Genomic DNA, 22863 nt, shown 5'->3' on the forward strand with positions numbered 1-22863 from the left:
TCTTCTCAGGGATGGCATTGTCGGTGCAATCCATGCTGACGCCAATCTTGCTGAGCAGATTCTCCCAGTGCGCCGACTGGTCCTCTTCCTTGAGCTCGCCCTTGCCCGACTGGACGATCTTGTTGGCGAGATCCGAGGTGGAGATATTCTGCGGCAGCGGGTGGCTCAGGACATCGGCCAGGTTCTGGCCCTTGGCCTCGAGCATCTTCTGCGTGGCCCACATGACATCGCGCACCAGCCGGTTGATCATGTCCTCGGACGTAGCCTCCTTGACCACGACGCGCAGAACATGCACGTCGCTCTTGTCGGGCGGCAGCGGGTAGTTCGGGATGATCCAGCCGCGCACACGCAGCAAGGTCGAGACCACATCCTGGTCGGCCATCGGGTGCTCGGCCTTGAACTTGTCGGTAAACGAAAATGCGCACACGGGCAGGCCATAGTTGAACGCATGGTTCATGGACGAGTCCCCGACCGACTTTACATTGCGCGCGGCATCCACCAGCAGCTGGTTGGCGGCCACGCGGCTCTCCTCAGAGTAGCCGAGCATGCCGCGCGGGCGATGGATGTCGGAGATGCACTGGTAGATGCCGGTGGCCTCCAGTGCCACGGACAGCAGGCGGGCGTTGATTAGGCACGAGTTCATGATGCGCGTGTAGCCCTGGCGGCCAAACCGGATGAAGTTGTAGTACTGGGCAATCAGGAAGCACGCCGGGTGCGAGAAGTTCAGCGTGAAGGTCTTTTCCAGGCCGCCCAGATACGCCAGCTCGAAGGTCAGGTCATCGGGCAGATACTCGGCGCCACGCCACAGCACCCAGCCGATGCCCGGGTACGTCAGGCCAAACTTGTGGCCGGACGTGCTGATGGACACCACGTGCGGCACGTCAAAGCCCCACTTGAGGTCGGGGAAGGCAAATGGCGCCACAAACGCGCCCGACGCGCCATCCACGTGAATTGGGATATCCAGGCCGGTCTCCTGCTTGAGCTTCTCCAGCAGCGCCGACATCTCGGCCACCTGCTCGAAGTGGCCCGTGTAGGTGGTGCCCAGAATCACATACATGCCGATGGTGTTCTCGTCGACCAGCTCCAGCGCCTTGTGGATGTCGAGCGAGTAGCGCGAGTCCTCCGAGACCGGCACCAGCCGCGACTCGATGTCAAAGTAGCGCGCGGTCTTCTCCAGCGCGACCTGGGCGTCGGCGCCGAAAATAATGTTCGGCTTGGACGCGTCCTTGCCCTCGGCCAGGCGGCGCTGGCGCCAGCGCCATTTCAGCGCCAGCCCACCCAGCATGATGCCCTCGGAGGAGCCCACCACCACAGTGCCGGTGGGCGGCTCGTTCTTGGGCGCCCGCCACAGGTCGGCCAGGAACGCCAGGCAGTGCCTATGGATGCGCTCGGTCGCTTCGTACTCGTCGATGTCGACGCGGTTCTTGCCCAGGTTCTCCATAATCAGCTTCTCGGCCTCGGGCTCCATCCACGTCGTCAGGAAGGTCGCGCAGTTCAGCGTCGGGTCGCCGTCGAATAGCAGCGAGTCGTGGACGATCTGGTAGGCGTTGCGTGCGGGCATCATGTTAGGCGGGAAGGCGCTGGTGTCGCCCGAGCTCTCGTTGTAGTGCGTGCCGTATGTCAGGTCGCTCTCGGTCAGCGTGCGCCGGCGCATGCTCAGCTGCCGCATGCCGGGGATCAGGTCGCCGATGTTCTCAGTCATGGGGTGTTCTTGCTAGTCGAAAGAGGTGTGGTGCAGTTGACGAATCTGTGGGCTTTCTCTTCTTTGGAAGCAAAAAATGCATTTATATCCACGAGCAAGGCCGGGGCCGCCCAGATGCATTCCTGTGCTTCTCGAGGGGGGGAGTGACGTCGGCCGCATGTACTGATAGATCGAATGTATTCGTCAGGCCACATGCAAGCTGCAAGTGCGGACACGGGGACACCTATCACAATGCAGCGTTGCACAGCAGCATTCGGGACTGGCCACCAATATGTGCATAGTGATAATTGTAATACAGCAGCGGAGATGTATAAGGGTGGAATGCAATGGTTCTCCCCCACACAGGGGAAACCTAATCCTCAGTAGAAGCGGTTGGCAAGCCCGAGCTCGGCCAGCACCGCCGGCTTGGCGTCCTCCACACTGGCGCCATTCTTGATGCGCTCGCACAGCCGCATGGCCACCTCGAACTGCACCTGGTCCAGCTCGCCGCGCCCATCCCAGTCGGCAATCTCCCACACACGCCGCAGCACCTCGCGCCCAAGCCCCGAGTCGCCCAGGAGCCGGCCTGCGCTCGCTCCATCAATCACCTTGCGCTTCGGGTCGCTCTCGCGCACAAACACGCCCAGGTACCGCAATGCCGCCGGGTTGTCGCCAGCGCCAAACGGATTGCGGCTGCTGCTTCTGCTGCTCATGGCCGAGTACGGCGGCGGCGTCGGCTCCAGCGGCTTTGCCACGTCATCATCGGCTATGTCCAGCGACCGCCGCGCGTCGGTCGGGAACTTTTGCATCAGGCGCGGGAAGTCCACCGCCAGCGCATCGTCGGCGTTGCTGATGAGCTTCTGGCTGAGCTTGTTGAACTCGGCAATCTTGAACGCCTCCAGGTCGCGCTTGAACGCGTCCGGATTGGGGAAGTCGCCGGGCGGCAGGTTGTACCGCACCTGGATCTTGCGGAACTCGCCGGGCAGATCCTCCAGCATCTCCTTGGCCTTCTTGCTTTTGCCAAACACCGCCGGCAGCTCGCTGCGCAGGTGCCCGATGATGTGCGCGTGGACGCGTGCCTGTCGCGCCCGCTTGACGATCTCGTTGACGCGTCGCAGCGCTGCATTCTTCGGAATACTGCGCAGGTCGCGGAGCAGGTCGCGCTGCTCCTGCGCCAGCAGCTCGGTGTTGTCGGAGAATGTGTTGGGCAGTGGCGATTTGTACTGCGGCCAGAACGAGCCCAGGTACACGCGGTTGACCTCGGGCGTCGGAATGACCTTGCCCAGCGCCCACATCATCGCCCCGTACACGCGCATCAGCTGCTGCTGGCTCACCTGGTCGCACTTGTTGAGAACTATGCGCACCTTGTCTTCGTGCCCGCGCGTCGCCTGGATCGCCTGCTTGAACTCATCCGAGATGTCCAGCTTGTAGCTGTCAAACAGCAGCAGAATCAGATCCGACCGCTCTGCAAACCAGCTGATGACTGACACAAAATCGTACCCGCGCTGCACCTGCTTCGATCCCGACAGGATCCCAGGTGTGTCAACTATCGTCAGGTTCTGCAGCAATGGGTTGTTGAGCTGCGACACCTGGAACCGCGACAAGAACTTGGTGCCAAACTTTGTCAGCCCCGAGAACGGCAGGTCCCCCGATACTGCCGCGGCATGGCCCGGGATTACCTTGGGCTCGGGCCCTCCCATGATTGCCACGAAGCGGTCGGTCGTCGGCTCAATCCCCACGTGTGCGCCTGGGTACGACTCGCCCAGCAGGTACTCGACGAACGTCGTCTTGCCTGTCGAGTACTGTCCCAGCAGAAGCACCATTGGCTTCGACCCAATGTCCTGCGCCGTCAGCGGTGCCGAGTGGAAGCCCTCGAAGCAGTACGACTGCTCCAAAGGCTTGATCTTCTTCGCATACGTCTTCTGCAGCTCCACCACTGTCTCCTGGTACAGCCGCTCCTCCGCTGTCAGCCCGTCCGCTCCTACCTTGACCGCGCTGCCCGACGGCGTCCCGTTGCGCGTCGACGCTGCCTCTTTGCCCTTGAAGCTCATGACAATTTATATGAATGTCTGGGAAACACTACTAAGTCTTATAAAAATGTACGAAAAAACAAAAAAGCACCCGCTTCGGAGTCAAAATAACAACAAAGGCAAACTGCTGCCGGTTGTCTCTGCCAAGCTTCCCCTTGCCGCCATCTGCGTTGCCCCGGAGGCCGTCTTCCACCAGTGACGACGCTACCACTGTGCGAAGAAATAGAAAACGCTGCCCCCCGCAGTAACCTCTCATTCACTACCCAAACGCCGGAAGGCCTTGCACTGCCTTGCCGCTCCTCACCCGCGTTGCCGGCGCTGACACGTCTGCCACCCCTACACCTACTGCCTCCGCCAGCACACCGCCCAGCGCCCTGACAATCTCCTGGTCGTCTGCATCGGCAAACTCTTTGCCAAACTCCACGCGCTGCCTATACCCGCTGCCCGTCGGCCGCTTATCGCCACGCACCGCCACCTGCACTTCCACACGCGATACACGCCCCAGCGTATCAAGCGCCGACAGCAGCGCATCGCCGGTTGTCACATTGCCGCTGATCTCCGGCAGCCCCGCCACTCCCGCCAGCCCAAACAGCTGCTCAGCATTGACTCCCTTGAGGCCGTGCAGATTTGCCGATGCCACTGCCACTACGCGCTCCACCCCCGATGTCTCCAGCTGCGCAAGCAAACCGTCCACCAGCGCTGGAGCGTACTCGGCCGCTGGCAGTCCATTGACAAACACAAATGTTGTGTCTACAGACCCTGCAGCCGTGCCAATGACAACTTCAATTTGATCCGTGCCTGGCACCCAGAACTCTGTCTCCACTGTCTCCTCTGCGGCCTCGTCTATCTGCACCTTGACTGTCGTGCTGTCGTCACCACCGAGCGATCTCCATAGCCCAAGCGCTGCCCGGTACCCGCCCAGCCGCGTGGTGTCGGGGTATGCCAAGACGACCGTCTTGCCGAATTGTGTTGCAGGCACTGTGAATTGCATTTGTCTGAACGAATTATTTGTGGAGAAGCAGGCGAACAAGGCGTTGCGTAATTGTCCATCCCGCAACGTAAGCGCATCTAAACGGCTGATGCATCGAAGTCGTTGATCGTGATCAATAAGGCTGATCGAATCAGGCACATGGCCAGGCTCTATGCATAGGTTGACAATTGGGAATGGGATTTAATATAATGCCATATTTAGCAGAATATGGTATATAGACAACTCTGGAAATTTGAGTGCAATGGGTCGGCCCAATTATTGCCATTAGGATCAGGAAGTTGATGGTTTTGTTAGCCCTCAGAGAGTCCAGTAGTTATGAGCTTTATGGAATGAATAAAACTAGAAATTGCTGAGGTGAAAAAGGGAGGATAGGCCATTCCGGCCCACAATGTTTATACAGGTGGGGATTTGGATCTGCACATGGTGGCGAAGGGCACGGGGTTGCCCGAATATCAACAGGTTTGATTGATAGGCTGGCACCCAGCATCAGTGTCCACAATTCCACCATCGACTGTTTGAGGATCAGTAGACTGTTCCTCTCCAATATCTTTCTCATGAGTATACTTGCTTTGATACCCTGCCATACGCTTTGTTGACCTCGAAACGGCAACACATTTCAAAGCCACCATACTAAACCAACCACATAAAAGCTTGACACCTTGGGCCACCCGGCCCCGCCTTTTCTCCCCAGTCAATGCTCGATCCTACTTTTTCCATAAAGCTCGTAACCATTTGTTTTCATCTGAAAGGTTACCAGTCATCCAGTGGCAGAGAATATTTATTTCCTGATATCCTGCAGCCGATTTAGCTGGGAGCCACACCAAAAAGTGGGGAAGATTAAACGGCAGACTTCAATCTACAGTGTACAATACCTGTTGAACCCTCTACGCACACCAACAAACCAACACATTCAAGGTGTTCGTTATGACGATGAATCAAAACAGCAAAAGAAGCTGCAGCAATCTGGATACAGTAGCAATGCCATTAAATCCTGGAGGATAATAGCGCAGCTTACATATCCAATGCCTGGAATGTGAATGCCTCAATATCAGTGTCGCACTTTTGTGCCATCGCTGAAGCAGTATGTTAATGGTAGTGTGTCTTATTCAGGAACCATGAAACACTGTTCTACACCTTGATAACGCTCTTGCCGAAGTTCTTGCCGTCATACAGATTCAGAACTGCCTGAGGAGCGTTCTCCAAACCAGTGGTCTCATCGATGCGGTACTGAAGCTTGCCTTCCTTGTACAGTTTGCCAACTTCAGCCATAAACTCGTCCTCAGTTGGCGTTCCATAGTACTTGCTGACACGCACTCCCTGGAAGATAGCAGCCTTGGTCAGGATATTGAAAGTGTTCTTGAGACCGTATGCCTCATCAGCCGACTTGACGTTGTACTGGGAAATCATGCCACAGGAGATAATGCGAGCACCAAAGTTGATGTTGGTCAGAGTAGCATCGAGGAACTCACCACCGACATTATCAAAGTAGATGTCAATACCCTCAGGAGCAGCCTGCTTGATTGCCTCGGTGAAGGTTCCGCATGTCTTGTAGTTGAAGGCGGCATCGGCACCAATGCTCTTGACAAACTCAACCTTGTCGTCTGAGCCGGCAACACCAACAACCCGCAGACCACGAGCTTTGGCGAGCTGAACGACAATCTGGCCAACAGCACCCGACGCCGAAGAAACGAGGATGGTCTCACCAGCCTTTGGCTTACCAATCGTGGTCAGACCGACAAAGGCAGTGAACGACGGCATACCGAAGACTGTGATAAAGTCGCGGGCGTTGTCAGTAGTGCCGGTAGGAAGCTTGCGCAAAGTAGCAGCACCCACAACCGACTTGGTCTCCCAGGGTGCTATTCTGCTGGAAACAATATCCCCTTCGGAAATGTCAGCGCTGGTTGATGCCTCCACGATAGCGACACCATCAGTGGTGATAGGCTTGTCAAGCTCATAGCAAGGGATGTAGTTGTTTGTAGCGCCGGTCAGACGACCACGCTGGTACGGATCAACAGAAAGATAGAGGCTACGGACCAAAACCTGGTTCTCCTTAAGCAAGTCCTTGGTCGGAGTCGAGGCGGACACGACCTTGAAGATGTCGAGGCTCGGGGCGCCGCTAGGTGAGTACTTGTTGGCCAGGACGCGAGTGACAGGGCTGTCGGATGTCATGTCGAATGGTGGATGGGTAAACGATAGGTACCGGATGCGAATAAAGCCAGATATATGTAAAGCTAGTATTAGAAAAGAAAACGAAGCGATTCCAAGACAAGGGAAAGGAGCTATTTTATAGTGGATTCACACAGCAAGTTATACAGCCCTTTGTCAGGGTACGCTTACTCCATTCACTGATATAGTGAACTTGTGGCGCCTGTGTTGTGTGCCATGAATAGACAAATTGCTTTAATTGTCCACCGTGGGTAGAAAATTTCTGGCCCTTATATAGTGCACCCTAGGTAGGAGATGAGTGAATTGTATGGATCCAATCATGGGGCTTGAATCCATTATACAGCAGTATCTGCTTGGTCTCGAACTATGACCTTAGCTAAGTCTGGTTTTGAACTTCAGAAGACGCAATGGTGATTCAAGTACTCATTTCAGGTTTGTACGTTTAGAGGTATGTGGAGCGACTAGTGCTACCATTTGTGTTCTTTATGCGCACACTGCTTTATTTCGCCATTAAATGAAACGGGTCAGCAACGTATGCAGTGAATAGTACGCTGGTTGCTATATTTTTGAATGTTATCTGTGGATTAGCGAACGTTTATATGCATTGTGTAGAAATGATGGGAATGGACTGAGGAGAAAAGGAAGGCTAACCGACCTTCTTGAGCCCAACCATGTGCGTGTTTGGTCCGGTTTATGGTGGAATGGGAGTATAGCGACACTCTGGAGTCGACAGGAAGGACTGCATGGTAGACATCATTTGCAGCGTAAACCCCCTGACGAAATCTCTACGCATACCAACAAACCAACACATTCAAGGTGTTCCTTATGACGATGAGTCAAAACAGCAGAAATTGGTGTGGCAATCCGGATACAGTAACAATGTCATTAAATATTGGAGGATAATAACTCAGCTTACATATTCAATGACTGGAATGTGAATGCCTCAATATCAATGTCGCACTTTTGTGCCATCGCTGAAGCAGTATGTTAATGGTAGTGTGTCTTATTCAGGAATCACTAAACACCGATCTACACCTTGACAACGCTCTTGCCGAAGTTCTTGCCGTCAAACAAGTTCAGAACTGCCTGAGGAGCGTTCTCCAGACCAGTGGTCTCATCGATGCGGTACCGAAGTTTGCCCTCCTTGTACAGCTTACCAACTTCAGCCATAAACTCGTCCTCAGTTGGCGTTCCATAGTACTTGCCAACAAGCATACCCTGGAAGATAGCAGCCTTGGTCAGGATATTGAAAGTGTTCTTGAGACCGTATGCCTCATCAGCCGACTTGACGTTGTACTGGGAAATCATACCACAGGAGATAATGCGAGCACCAGAGTTGATGTTGGCCAGAGCAGCATCGAGCAACTCGCCACCGACGTTGTCAAAGTAGATGTCAATACCCTCAGGAGCAGCCTGCTTGATTGCCTCGGTGAAGGTTCCGCATATCTTGTAGTTGAAGGCAGCGTCGGCACCAATGCTCTTGACAAACTCAACCTTGTCGTCTGAGCCAGCAACACCAACAACCCGCAGACCACGAGCTTTGGCGAGCTGAACGACAATCTGGCCAACAGCACCCGACGCCGAAGAAACGAGGATGGTCTCACCAGCCTTTGGCTTACCAATCGTGGTCAGACCGACAAAGGCAGTGAACGACGGCATACCGAAGACTGTAACGAAGTCGCGGGCATTTTCAATAGTGCCGGTAGGAAGCTTGCGCAAAGTAGCAACATCCACAACCGACTTGGTCTCCCAAGGTGCTCCTCTAATATAGACGATGTCACCCTCAGCAACGTCAGCGCTGGCTGATGCCTCCACCACAGCGACACCATGATTGGAAATTGGCTTGTTAAGTTCATAGCGGGGGACGTAGCTGTTTGTAGTGCCGATTAGACGACCACGCTGGTACGGATCAATAGAAAGATAGAGGCTGCGGACCAAAACTTGGTTCTCCTTAAGCGAGTCCTTGGTCGGAGCTGGAGCAGACACGACCTTGAAGTTGTCGAGGCTCGGGGCGCCGCTAGGTGAGTACTTGTTGGCCAGGACGCGAGTGATAGATCTTGCAGATGTCATGTTGGATGTTCAGCTTCGAATTATAAACTTTGTTGTGTGTGTTTTGGTATTCAAATGGCGCAGTGGTGGCTTAAATACTCTTCCCAAGCTAGCGCATTTAGATATATGTCTAGAGTGACCGATGCCGCCATTTGTGTGGGCAATGTGCTCACCGCTATGTTTTGCCATAAAACGAGACGGTTCAACAGCACATGAAGCGAATAGCAGGCAGGGTAGTCTGCGGATGACAAATCATTAAGGAGAAGAGGTAAAAATGCGGTCTTCATGATGAGTGAATCCTCGCTTGTAATTAGTAATACACACTCCACATGTATTTGCATTCTTTGGCTCGGCAAAGGAACTCTAGGCTTCTAATTATGTGGTTTGATAAAAACACTAATCGATTTCGACACGCCTGTCCCTGCCGTGCATGCATTTTATTGCTACTGAAGAGGGCCACACCCATGCTAGGCCTTTATTAGATTCTTACTAATGCTCACTCCCAAGCGAATATTGCTCACTGCTCAAGGATCATTCTCTATTTCCTTGGTGCCATAAACCTTGTACTGGATCTTGCGTTCCAGATAGAGCTGAGAGACTTCATTTGTGTAGCTGACTCGGCACTGTGCTGTGTGGCGGTCCAAAGGAAGAAACCCCTGGACCATAGCACGTGTGTGGATAAGTACACCCAGTCTCTTGTTTCCATACACAGCATTGGATAAGCTAGCGCCAGTCTGTGAAGCCACTTGGCAAGAGGTGTCGTGTAAGGCGACCCATCAGGAGTGCTGATTTAGATCAACCGATCAATTTCATGGAAGTAGCCTCAATGTGCCTTCTCTTCAGACACTAAATTCGGATGCATCTTCATTCCCTCGCGCCTTCAAATTATTCTATTCTCGCTCACATTTGTACACAAAAAAGGACGCGATGACATACTACACGGATTGGGAAAGTTTTGAGACGGCAGCATCGTCGCTGTATGCCAGCGCACCGCGGCAGGCCCGGTACACGGTCAAATACCGCAACTGCGATTCGCAGCTGACGCTCAAGGTCACAGACGACGCGACATGCGTGCAGTACCGGACGGAGCGGCTGGACGATATCAGGCGGATGGCACGACTGCACCGGATCCTTGCGCAGACCGCGTCCCAGCGGCAGCAGGACATCAAGGAATTGTCGCCGATCGTGCCGGTGACACAGAAGCAGGAGGAGCCGCTGAGGGAGCCGCATGGCAAGAGTGCGCAGCAGGGCGGAAAGAAGCGTGGGCGTGGAAAGAAGCGTAACTGAGAGGGGTGGGCTGCGGATGGCCCCATGTCGGCATTGCGCAGATCGCACCAGCGTCTTTACATGGTCTAGCTAATGCTCGCTAATGGAGTTTGTTTGTCCTGGTGGGCTTTGCGAAAAGGAACCAGAGTGGGGAGGGCACAAATGCCTTGACGCTGGTTGGTGGAACCGGGGAGAGAGAGCGGATTTGCGTGACTTCTGGGCCGAATGAGTATGCAAACAAGAGACGATCAGCCGCGTTGCAGGAAATGTGGGTGGAAGCTTAATGGTTAGGCGAGACTCGCATGATAACGGCATGTTTATAAGCGGGTTCATGGGTGAAGCGACCAGCAAGCACCAGTTTTTATTTTCTTCTTACCACGTTTCTTTTTAATACGCACTCTTACTATCATATGAGTGGCACTAAACACGCGCCAGTACCAAAAAGTAACCCGCAGGGCCGGCGCAGCAAGAGTAAGAAGCCGGGCGCAGCGCAGCGTAGCCAGGGACCACCGCAGGTACGCGTGAGCGTGCGGGCGTCGTCAGAGCAGCCGTGCAGACGGTCGCGTAGCCGCACGCCCAGCCGCACACCTGACAGGTTCTCGGAAGTCTGGGCGCGCAAGCCCACGCGTGCCAAGCTCTCGCTCGAATCGATGTCGCTGTCTGGCCTGTTCCACTCCAAGAGCCAGAAGATAAAGACCACCCGGAAATCCCCTGCCAAGCACAGCAGGCGGCGCAGCATCAGCGAGCCCGCCGAGCAGCCCAGGTATGCAATGCCAGAGCCGCACACAAACGACCCGGAGATGCAGCGGCTGCTGGCGATGCTCCAGGGGCACATGCAGGCACAGCCGATGGCGCGACCGCCGAGCATTTCGATGCCGGTGCCGCCGGTAGTGCAGCCGACGCGGGCCAGCGAGCTGGGGAAGGCCATCTCCGGGGGTCCACAACTGCGCCGGGCGAACAATGCGTCGCAGCAGTCGTTGCTGCACAACCGGGCGGCGTTGGCGGTGTCTCGCAGCACGCCGGTGCAGGACGACGAGCTGAGCGCATTTGGGGAGCCAGACGACGAGGTATCTGCAGGCCTGGCAGTGCACAAGCCCACGCAGTCGAAGACTATGCCGTCAATTCATAGCCGCATAGCCGAAGCTGCGCTGCTGCCGCCGCCCATGCGTATCGACCCCGATGCATGCAATGAGTGGGCGCGGCACTCAAGTGTGTTCTCGGATAGTGGGCGCGGGTCACACGTCTACACGGTGATCGGCAAGGCCATCGCCTCGGCTATGCTGGCACAGGACACCAGCGAGGAGAGCAGCAGCAGCGCACCCCGTGGTGATGTGGGCGTGCGGCCGGTGCAGATTACGAAGCAGCGCACGACCGGCGACATCGACGAGGCGCTGGTGCACCGCCGACGCACCGACGCCGAGCAGAGCAGCATCGAGTCGGCCAACGTTATGACGCCGGACACCTTCGCCACAGCGCGGCAGTACATGGGCCAGCCCAGCGACGCGCCTTTCCCAGATCCGCCTGCCGTACCACTGCCCGCCCGCCAGTCGTCCAGCGTACCGACGGCACCGCTGCCCCAGCCGCCTGCTAGGGATCCACCGCGGAGCCGCGGTTCCGATGTCAGTGCCATCGCAGTGCGCCACCACTTGCAGGTCGACGAGGACCGCGAGGAAAAGGTTGAAGGCCGCGACTCGTATGGCTCCGACGAGCAGCCGTTGCCGGAGATGGTGCTGGCCGAGTGGCTCGGGGCACCCGCCGATGCACCCACTGGCGCCGGCACAACGCAGGCGAGCACACCGCCACCGCGCCCGGCGAGCTTCGCGGAGAAGCGCGGTGTTGTGGAGGCGCTGTTGGCGCGCGTGGCCGATCTTGAGAGCCGGTTCGCGTGCGTCGAGGCGGTGCTGGGCGGGCTGGAGCACGAGCTGGACCAGCTACTGCGTGGCCGCACTGAGCCGGTTGTGCGCCGCGGCAAGGTTGTCGATCCAGCCGCTGCCCGGAAGCCTGAGGTGCGCGTGCGCGATAGCCTGTCCGACTCGCCAGCTGATGCCGAAGACGATGGGTTCTGGCGCCGCGAGAACCTGACGCGCTACGTCAGCCAGTCACAGGCTGACTTTGACGAGGCCACCACGCAAACCCTTGTGTCAATCATGGCCATGCTGCGCGGCCTGTCGTCTGTCCGCCAGGCCAAGCAGGCCATGGCCTCCATCGACACCGTGCTGGCCAACCTCAACCTGAGCGACAGCCAGCTGCCGCGCTAGCTTCAGACACCAGCACACAGGGAGGCTTCGAGCGTGGAAAGCGACCCGACTCGACAAGAAAGCAAATACTGAAGTGTTTTTATCAAGAGTTAGCTGCTCCTCTCATCAATGACAAGAAATGAAGGGATCTGTTCTTGGGCGCTCTCCTTTTATCTTTTGCTGCAGCATGTCTGCTAAGGTACGTGTGCTGTTGAATATGTGTGTCTTCAGCAGCCTGCTGTCTCTAGCCCTGGCCCTGGCCACATCAACACATTCGCTCCAGATGCCTTTTGTATGGATTGTTTATGCTTAGTTGAGCAACAGAATGAATGCTAAGTGAATGATACAGATAAAGTAAATAAATAAGGCGGCGCTGGCTACATCAGCTTGAGCGCAAACAGCACCAGGCTGGTGACCAACGCTACCACCAGCACGCCCAGCGGGAAGACGTTCCGCTTGCGGACGTAGCTGCGCCAGTTGGGTGCCGCAGCCAGCAGCAGCGGCTCGTTGATCTTGTCCTTGACAGCATGCAGCGCCTCCTTGCGCTCAGCAGCGTTGCCGCGCAGCAGCCCGCTCCACTGGAACCGGTCGACGACAAAGATCGCCGTGGCCACCACCATCGACAGCGCCCCCCAGCCGACGAAAAACGCCATCACGTACCGGTAGCTGTGCTGGCTCTCGGCCACCGACTTTGGCCCGTTGTCCTGCAGCGCTCCCACTACTATATCCACGATGGTTGACCCGATGTTCGTCGCCGACTTGTAGATCCCCAGCCCCGTGCCCAGCGAGCTCGCCGGTAGCAGCAGCGAAATCGCTGTGATCTCCGCCAGCGGGCCCAGCGCCAGTGATACCGAGAACGTCACCAGCCCGACCAGCGGGTTGACCATCGTGAATCCCAGCAGCACCATCGACACCGTGAATGTCGCTGTCGAGAGAACCAGCAGGTCTGTGCGCAGCCCGAACCGGTCCAGGAACCACCCCAGGAACGGCACCAGGAATATAGGCATGATCTGCGATACGCTGGCCGACCACGCCGCCACTGCGTCGTTTGCACCGAACCGCAACTTGACCAGCTCGCTGTTAATATGCAGGAAGCTGGTCCACCCGCCGCCCAGCGTGAACGACTCCACGATGATCATCCAGAATATCCCGAAGAAGAAGAACACCAGCCGCGGGTTGAAACGGTGCTTTTTGCGCAGCCGCTCCACCGCCTCCGCTGACATCTCGCGCCGGATCCGCCGCATCGTCACCATGTACACGATGTTGATTGCGAATGACAGCGCACACACCACAAAGTTCGCCCAGAAAGCGGCCCCGTAGAACCCAAACCGATCGGCGATCGGAATTGCCGTGCCCATCGACAGGAACGACGCCACCCGCGACGTTGTGATCTGGATTGCAATGGTGATTGCCAGGCCCTTGCCCTTGAACCAGCTGCCCAGGATGGTTTCCTGCACAACGATTATTGTCCCTGACCCGAGCCCGTACAGAATCCGCCCCACCACCATCGTCGAGAACGACCGGCTGTGCGTCGACACCGAGATTATCAGGTTGCCCACCATGATCAGGAACGTCGAGATCAGCGATCCCGAGGTCGTCCCAAACGAGTCAATAAACAGCCCGCCCAGCACCGGCAGGATAGTATTCACTGCCGATACCGTCGACTGCAACGCCCCGTACTGCGTGTTGGTTATTCCGTACTCCTAATGTCCAGCAAAAAAGCCAGCATCAATTGTGGAGTCCTGCACCTGCATGCATTTGAATGCAGAGCGCTGTCGCCTGCATCGAACTGCTTGTGCTCTTACCTTCTTGATTGTTGACTTTAGCGCTCCCAGCGTATGCGCCGAGTAATGGCTTCCAACTATACACCAAGTTGAATGGCCCACCGAGAATCAGGAAACAAAGTGAAATTAATTAATGCATGGGGCTGGAAAGTCACTGATTCACCCATCAAACCAGCAAGCCAGCAAGCCATCCACTGCCGCCCGCTCTGGGCCAGCTGACTCTGAGGAATTCAAGGTGACCTGCCGAACGAACGCTGGGCATTAAACAGAACTGGGGAGGAGGGAGGGGTAGGAGTTGCGCGTGAGCGGAAGGCGAAAAGGAGTGACCTGCCTGATACGCAGGAGGGGGAGGGGAGCTCAGCGACCAATGCCCAGTAAAACAAGTACAACCACAGGCTGAGACCTGTATCACTAGTGCCATCCCACCGCCAGGTCTCTCCACCACCCAAGCTGTCCTCCTCCCCCCAAAAAAATTCCAGCAACATCTACAGGAGCCCTCCCAGCGATAATCGCTCAGCCAGGGGGAGGGATTGCTCTATTCTCTTCAGAGCTGCCTACGATAAGCCCTTTAGCCAGCTCCCCCCGCAAAGCAGTTGCTTACCTGAAATAAGCAGTGCACACACCAGCGCCAGGAATTGGTAGCCGTACCGTCTCTGTCCCCACGCCTGCTCAAAGTCCGTCAGTTCCTCGGCCGATGCCGTCGATGCGCGGTGCTGTGCCAATCCTTCCTCGCTAAATTCTCTCGAGCCCTCGCGCGACGCTATGCTGGAGAACTCGCTGCGGAGCAGCGGCTGGTCGGGCGAGGGTGCTTCGCGGTAGCCGTCGATACGACCCATGTCTGTGTGTATTGTAAGGTCTGTCAGTTCGACTGGACTCTGTCCGCTTTCATCAGGTGGCGAAAAAGGTCTAGAGTGGAAAGTGTTGGGAGAAGAAGAGGAATGCAAAGGCCGAAAGCTCATAGTTTTTCTTTTTTAAGACAGCTGAAGTGCACAGCTGACTATTTATCTGACAACGCTCCTTTTTTTCTTCAGGTGAACAAATAGCTGTGAAAGGTGTTAGAGGATCCCGCTATTCCTCTTGCCTAGCCTACACTCTGAGCGGGAGGGCGATTCGCTCGCTCTGGCCAATCGTGGCTATTGTGGTACGCGGGCAGCGAGTGCCTTTTGCCTCGTCCTTTTGATCGGAACTTCCGAAAATGGTGCGAAATTGAGAAAGATGCGTGGAAAAGAAGGAGCAACCACATACACACAAGGTCGGACATCTGATGAAGCGGCCATCGCCTACCTCGCGCATAGTGCATGATGGCTGGCAGGCAAATGTTCTGTTTCCCACACGCACATCCCTCCGGCATTCGGTCAGATAAACCTGACGGACTTTCCAGGTCGTTTATCCCGTCAGAAGGTGCAGCTGGCAAGGCGCAAAGACCGCTGCATGGCCGAGGTCGATGTCCGATTATCGCGTCTCGCAGAGGGCCGAAGGCAGAAGCAACTCCCAGTGAATAGTGCGACCGACAAGTGCATCTGGATCGACAAGACATCGTGACTCCTCTCCCAGCATCGGCTTATCTGTTCGACAGATATACCGATTGCCAATACGTTCCATGAACTCCTGGTAGCACCGACAATGGCTGTGATAGCATAGGCCAGTCTGAGCCACGGGTTGACTGCACAGACTCACTGATCTGAGCAGGCTGAGGCTGCAAGCTCGTGCTCTCATTGTCTGTGACTGGTAAACTCGGGACGCAGACTCACGAGTCTAAATTAAAGCTGCCCTCAGCCAGGCCGCAGTAGTCTGCCAACCATAAAAAAAAAAAAAGCCAACACCAAAACCAGGGCCAAGACGATAAACCAGTAGAATCCTGAGTCATTTCACCTCCTCTTTCTCGCTTTCGCGCCATTACACTTTTGAGCCAATTTACTCCACCAAATGACGAAGAAAGAACCAAACCATCACAGGGTTCCGCGGTTCCCGACTAAGAGGCAGCTGAATTCGTATCTTCATAGCAGCAGCTCGTCAATTTCGGCGCAAATTGAGCTGTTCGAGTTTATTCTGAACTACGTGAAGGAGAACGCAGACCCCACTGTCTCATCGATGGCTATCCTGCGCTACATGGCCGAGCAGGGGCTTGACGAGGAGGCCCTCGGGTGCCCTATTGGAGAGTGGCTGGGACACCCGACGTTCAGCCCGCATTTTGTGCTGACGGAGCCGTGCGGCCGCCACTTCCTGGTTGCCCTGGGCAACGAGTATTCGCACGACAAAATGCGCAAAAAGCTGATCGCTGACACGGCCTTGGAGCTGTACGATACGTTGGCTCCGACTCTAGAGGACAGCGAGATAATCACGTTCGAGATTGCGATGTTTGCCAGAGTAAGAAACCTGTGCTGGTTTGCGGGCGACTGATTCCTTTTTACTGCCTGCTCGGGTGATGCATGAGACACATGGAACAATGCATATTCTCTAATCACATGGCCTCTTCTTATTTCCATAGACGTCTGCGACGACAAGTCCTCCACAGTTTCTGGTCACCGATATCTTGAGCCGGATCGAGAAGGCAGCTGCCATGGTGACCACTCTCCCGGTCAAGGCAAACCTGTTTGGGTCATCAAAGTTGGGGCTGTCGGGCAACGGGAGCGATCTCGACATTGCGTTGCAGATTGGCGGCATCGGCCTTGACAAGATGCTGATGCGCGCCCTGAGTCTTCATCTGGATCAGTTCGGCATAGCCAACGCCTTCTTTATTTCGCATGCGCGAATCCCGATGATCGAGTGTGTCGATATGGCCAGTGGCATTGATTGTGATATCACACTCAACAACACCATGGGCCATATCAAGACTGCATGCCTGGCAGCGTACCTGAGGTGCGATCCACGTGTGGGCCCGCTGATAGTCACCATCAAGCAATGGGCCAAGTGCCGGCGCATCAACGATGCCGCCAACGGGATGCTCAACAGCTACGGCTATACGGTCATGCTGCTGGCCTTTCTGCAGGAGCGCGGCGTGATACCGCCGCTGCAGCAACTGACGACGCTGGACAACCCCGAGGACTGCCTGTTCTCAGAGAACAAGCTGGTTGCGCTGTACAACGGTCAATGCTTCAACACGGGCGAAGTACTGCCAGATTTTGTCGAGTGCGGCGTGTACACGCACTTTTACGAGCCGGCTGTGGCCGAGTGGAAGAGTCCAAACACTGAGTCACTGTATCAGCTTCTGTACGGCTACTTTTACCACTACGGCATTGCGCACGACTTTTTGGGCTCCGCAGTATCAGCGCGCGCAGGCACCACGTCGTTGCCGATGTCGCACTTGCTGGGCGGAAGACCGCGCGTCATAAGCCGGCCCTGGATTATCGAGGATCCATTCGAGCCGGGTATCAATCTGTGCAAGGCGTCGATACGCAATCTATTTGGCATCTACCGTGAGTTCCAAACCGCAGCGTACGTGCTGAGCACCAGTGACTCGCTGTTCGCGCTGTTTGACGACAATCTCGAGGTCACCGACTCGGATATGTGCTTCATTGCGTACTGCAAGAATGAAATGTACAACAGATTCAAGGCTGAGTTTTTGATGATCGTGTTTGTCGCAAACAGATGCGACATCTCCAGCCCCCGCTCTGACCCAGCCACCACCACTCTGCCAACCCAAGCTTTTTTACAATGATTTTTTGCTTGGGCCATTCACCTCTCCAGTCTTCTTGTTGCTCACACAGCCCAGCAAGTCCACCTTTGTTTACCGTATGGCATCCATTCAGACACTGGTATTTCCCAATAAACAGCACCTACGCCTCCTTCATAGAAAAGTCAAAGCACTATGCAATATTTACCTTCGTGCCCAAATACCGCAACTGTCATAGCACACGAGCATGCCATTCAGAAACCTCCTCTAAAAGGAAGCCCTTTTCCGAGTGGACTAGAATGCAGCACTCTGTGCACAATATGCGGTTCCCCACAAGCAGCATATTTGGACGAAATTTCGCGCTTGTTCTTAATTCCACAGCTTGTGTCGGACAAAAATCCCAGAACGGGAGGCTCACACGAGTGGTGGCATTTGGATCCTCTGGCGCTTTGGTGGTGGAATTGCCCAAAGCCAAAGCATAGGGATCGCTGCGCTAATAGCAGTGCATTGGCTGGGATATCCACTGGACATGGGAGCGCCTCTTCCGGGGTGGATATTGGTCACTGCACAAGAATAGCCAGGCATCCATACGCAGAAGAGGGGCGTCATGGGCTCATCGGTTTGGTCAATTTGGGCGAGTACAGAATCTGCTGATGCTCAGTCAGCGGACGCAAAAGGAGCAACAAAATAGCATGGCCAGTTTTAGGTTGACCAACGCTAATATCGTTCATATATGGACTGCATTTCCAGATAATGGCAGGCATCTGGCGGTCCGTGAGGTCTACAATGAGCAAGGCAAAATAATTGCAAGCTTGACTGTCACAATTCTCGGGCTCCTTATTCCCAAACGACGTTCTTCGTTTTGTTTCGCGTTACCAAGGCGAACAGTGTGGAGACACAATTGCCGCCAAGAAGAGCGCTTTGGTTGGCTGCACATTTGTTTTCAAACGCCAGTTCATCGCCCACAAGGATTATTTGCGGCAAGCTACGCAACAAAGGAGTTTTTTGTTGTACCGAGCGTTCCAGAGGGGACATGAATGGGTGCTAGTTCATTTCGCCGAAAGGGCAAATGTCAGGCTGACAATTGCTCCCACGCACTCCCGAGAGACAACAAGAGTGAAAATCATCGGCAAGCCAGGCGCTTTGCAGTGCATTTTTGCTTAATGTCTGAACATGGCACTTCACATGGACATTTCTGGCAGGCGGAATTTTGCCTCTTGGGCAGCTGAGCAGCCCAGAGCAGAGGACGATAGCAGTGTCTTGGCTACGGAAAAATGACGCCCACACCCGCGCAAGGTCGAATTGCCAGACAATATGTGCTCGTTGCAAACAATGCATCGCTCATAATTCGGTTTTCTCTGAACTTATTGCCCGCCCACTGCTGGGTATTTTGCTTTGGAATGAAGAAAATAGCAATAGTGCGTCGCATATTGAGCGACCGAATTGTGTGTGTTGGGAGTGCGATCTCTGAATTGCTCCGTCCTGGAGAGGGCATGTTTCGTAGGTGCCCTTGTGCCCCGCTAGTCTATATCACCCTTTCCTAACATGGCAACTATTGATGCCGACAGCACACGATCGCACATCAATTATGCTGGTCAAGAAGAGCAGCCGTGATGGTGACGGCGATGATGGTGCTGGTGCTGCTGGCATCAGCTGTGCTCCTTGCGCAAGGGCATGGCGTGGATATTGTATATGAAGTCCGGACCCAAACAACTCTGAGCGCTGTGCCTTGACATCAAGCCATCTTGTCCCGGGCCATTTCGGCCTTTCCTTCCTTGCATATCAGCAACAGGCCAAGCTGGGTTATTAATAGAAGCGCTTGCGGATCAAACAAGTCGCCAACGATAGACCGGGCAGCCCGTCGATTCGACGCAGCAAGGAAAAAAGATGGCGTAGCAGGCGAAGCCTGGGCTGGGCATAGTCGCTGGTATGCGGATGTGCGTGCCCGTGTATGCATGCCAGCTCGCTAATTGCCTGCACAACAGGTTTTTGCGCATGTTTACCAAAAATTGCTGCAGCTGCTCCTCCGAAGTGCATACGACTATCATTATCAAATTATTTTTCTAATGCCACCAGCCACTCGCCTCCCTCGTTGCTGCCTGTTAAATTAGCTCTTTTCGGGATCTACCCTTCGCCTCTCCCTCTCCACCCCCCGCGTTGCACATGGCGTCTCAACGACGTGGAAAAACACACCAATGATGCCGCAAGCGATACAAGTCAGCAAGAGAGGAGGCGCGGACCGCTGCCTTCCTGCTGCCTCCAAGAGGCGACACGCCGAGCAGTCCGGGCTGGTCCAGGGATTGATTGAAAGCGGACATGCTGGCTTCTGAGTCGCTTCTGTTCCTCGAAATGGCAAGGGAGCCAGGGCGTGCAACCAGTGGAGCCACTGGCGTGGGCTGAGGGGCCATGGGTGAGATCATGGTGTGCGAGGTGACTGGCCAGCAGCATGGTTACGCCAAGCGCAAGGCTAGGAGGATGGGAATCGCGCGCGAATGAGGCGCCCGCGTCCTGGCGGGGCCACCCTCGCACAGTGACGGTGAGAAAAGCCGTGAGCCGCAAACATACGACCCAGTTGTTTTTTATTTTGCAGCCTTGGGCCGAGAGATAAGCAACCCCCCTGGCCTCCCCAGAATTGCAGCGAGGAAAATAAAACCCCTCGCTACCCAAAGTGTAGGCGGGGATGCCCGTCCGGATTGGCTCGCTTTCGGAAGCAAGGAGGCTTGGGTGTCACAGTGCAATAATTTACGAATTGTTGGGCGCCCGCGGAGAGGGGAGGGTCCCTCCAGGGCGGGGAGGGGTGTGCCGCACCCGCCCCGTTTGAAATGTGCGAGTTCTAAACATGTCGCCGTCGCCTAACTTTTTTGCTAGCAATAAGGCAAAAATTTGATGTTCATTGTAATCCCGGAGCGAAGCACGACACCAGTGCAGACAATTCCAATAGGGTGGTTGGCAACCCCGGGCGCGTACCTTTTTTTAATTCCTCCACAGTCTGCGAAATATTGGGCCTTTTTCACAGGCAAGCACAAAAAATTTTTCTCCTTGCCTTGGTGGTCGTGCTGGTGGGCGCTTTTTGGGCTAGCCGAATAAATCTGCGGACATTTGCTCCATTCCAAAAAGTCGAGCACATTGCCTCTACATAAAGCTATTCCTCTCTTCTCTCCTTTTTTCCCTTTTCATCCACTTGCTCACACTTTTTATCCTCTGCAATATAATCACATTGCCTTTTCTGCACTCGAGCCTTTTTTAGCCCCACCTCTCCCCTCGCACCAAATCCCCCACACTCAGTGCTGGCCTGGCCTGACCTGACCTTTGCACGCACGCACTCACACCACTCCCACGGCGGCTGTTCTATCGCTCGCATATCGAATCGTTCCATCCTAGTCTCGCTTTTATTATTTTCGGTGCTCGATCCACCCGCATATTCTGTTACTACTGCCATACCGGAAAAATTACCAGCACATAGGCTCTGATAGATTACAGCCACGGCCCTGTCTTGTGCCTCAGACCGCCATCAAACCCACATCCCCACACACTTTGGACCGTTAAGCTATACAGCACAAAGGAGGTTGTCCCTGTCTCATTAGCGCTATTCAGCTTTATTTGAAATCAACAGCCCCCTCTGTCTGTCCATTTATAGCAGGGTGCGTTCGCAAGCTCGGCTAAACAACAATTGAAATCGAGCCTCTTTTGCTTCTTTTTTCGCACACTTTATTTATTTCCCCCGCTATTCTGTTCAATGTACGGCGCTTACGAACCCAAGGCCCTCGGATACCCTGACAACCTCTCGATTTCTTCTACAGACACAGCAGCACCCACCCCCACGCACTCGTCGGCAGATCACCACGCTTTTAGAATGAACGCAGCCTTCCCGCCTGAGGACCCGGCCAAGCAGCTGGCCGGCGTCTACCCGAACGACCCAGCCACTGCGCTGCTCTTGGATCAGCAGAACCAGCACCACCACCAGCACCCGCAGCAGACCCAGGATTCATCGCGCACACAGACGCCATCAGCCAAGCGGTCGCGCGAGGACGACGAGTCGGACGGCGAGTCTGAGGGCAACGCGAAGGGCGACACCAAAGACGAGAAGCGGGCCGGTCGGCGCAAGATCAAGATCGAATACATTGAGGATAAGAGCCGGCGGCACATCACGTTCAGCAAGCGCAAGGCGGGCATCATGAAGAAAGCATTCGAGCTCAGCACGCTGACAGGCACCCAGGTGCTCCTGCTGGTTGTGTCCGAGACCGGCCTTGTCTACACCTTCACAACGCCCAAGCTGCAGCCCATCGTGACCAAGCCTGAGGGCAAGAACCTGATCCAGGCCTGCCTCAACGCGCCCGAGCTGCCCGACGCCAACAACCAGGTCGTCCAGCCGACCCCGACCGAGTCAAACAGTTACATGTCGCAGCCGCGCCAGGCGTATGCTGCCAACGCGGCTCAGGTTGCGCCTAGCGTCATTCCCAGCGCCACAGCTGCGGGCCACGACGCTGCGGCTGCGGCTGCCGCCGCCGCTGCACAGAGCATGTCGGGTGGTGACAACGGGTTCGATCGCAAGCTGCACTCTGGTTCGCCCGCCGGCGTCAACCATGCCACAGCGTACCTCCAGCAGTACTACAACGGCCAGCAGGCGGTCGTCGCTGCCGCCGCGGGCATGCCTGGCGCATACTCCTCGAACAACTCGATGGGAGCGTATGCTGCGGCTGTCGCAGGCTACGGCTCGTACCCCGGCAGCAACAACCACTCCCAGCACCACTCGCCCATCGCTGCCAACGTCGCTCCCCACACACCTCAGCCGGTGAACGGGATCTCCGCTGCAGTGGCAGCCGCCGCGTCCAGCATGCCGACAATGGGCAGCCTCGCCAGCTACCACCACCAGACGCCGGGCCAGCAGCAGCAGCCGCTCCCGAACTTTCAGTCTTCACAGTCGCAGACGCCGACACATGGATTGTCCACCCCCGGAACCCCGTCGGTCTCCAACACATCTGTCTCGGCAGCGGTGGCAGCTGCAGTGGCGGTAGCCAATAGTGGACATGCCCAGGGCATGCCGTC

Source organism: Linderina pennispora (genome assembly GCF_002104995.1).
Source record: "Linderina pennispora strain ATCC 12442 chromosome Unknown DL89scaffold_37, whole genome shotgun sequence".
NCBI lineage: Eukaryota > Fungi > Kickxellomycota > Kickxellomycetes > Kickxellales > Kickxellaceae > Linderina > Linderina pennispora.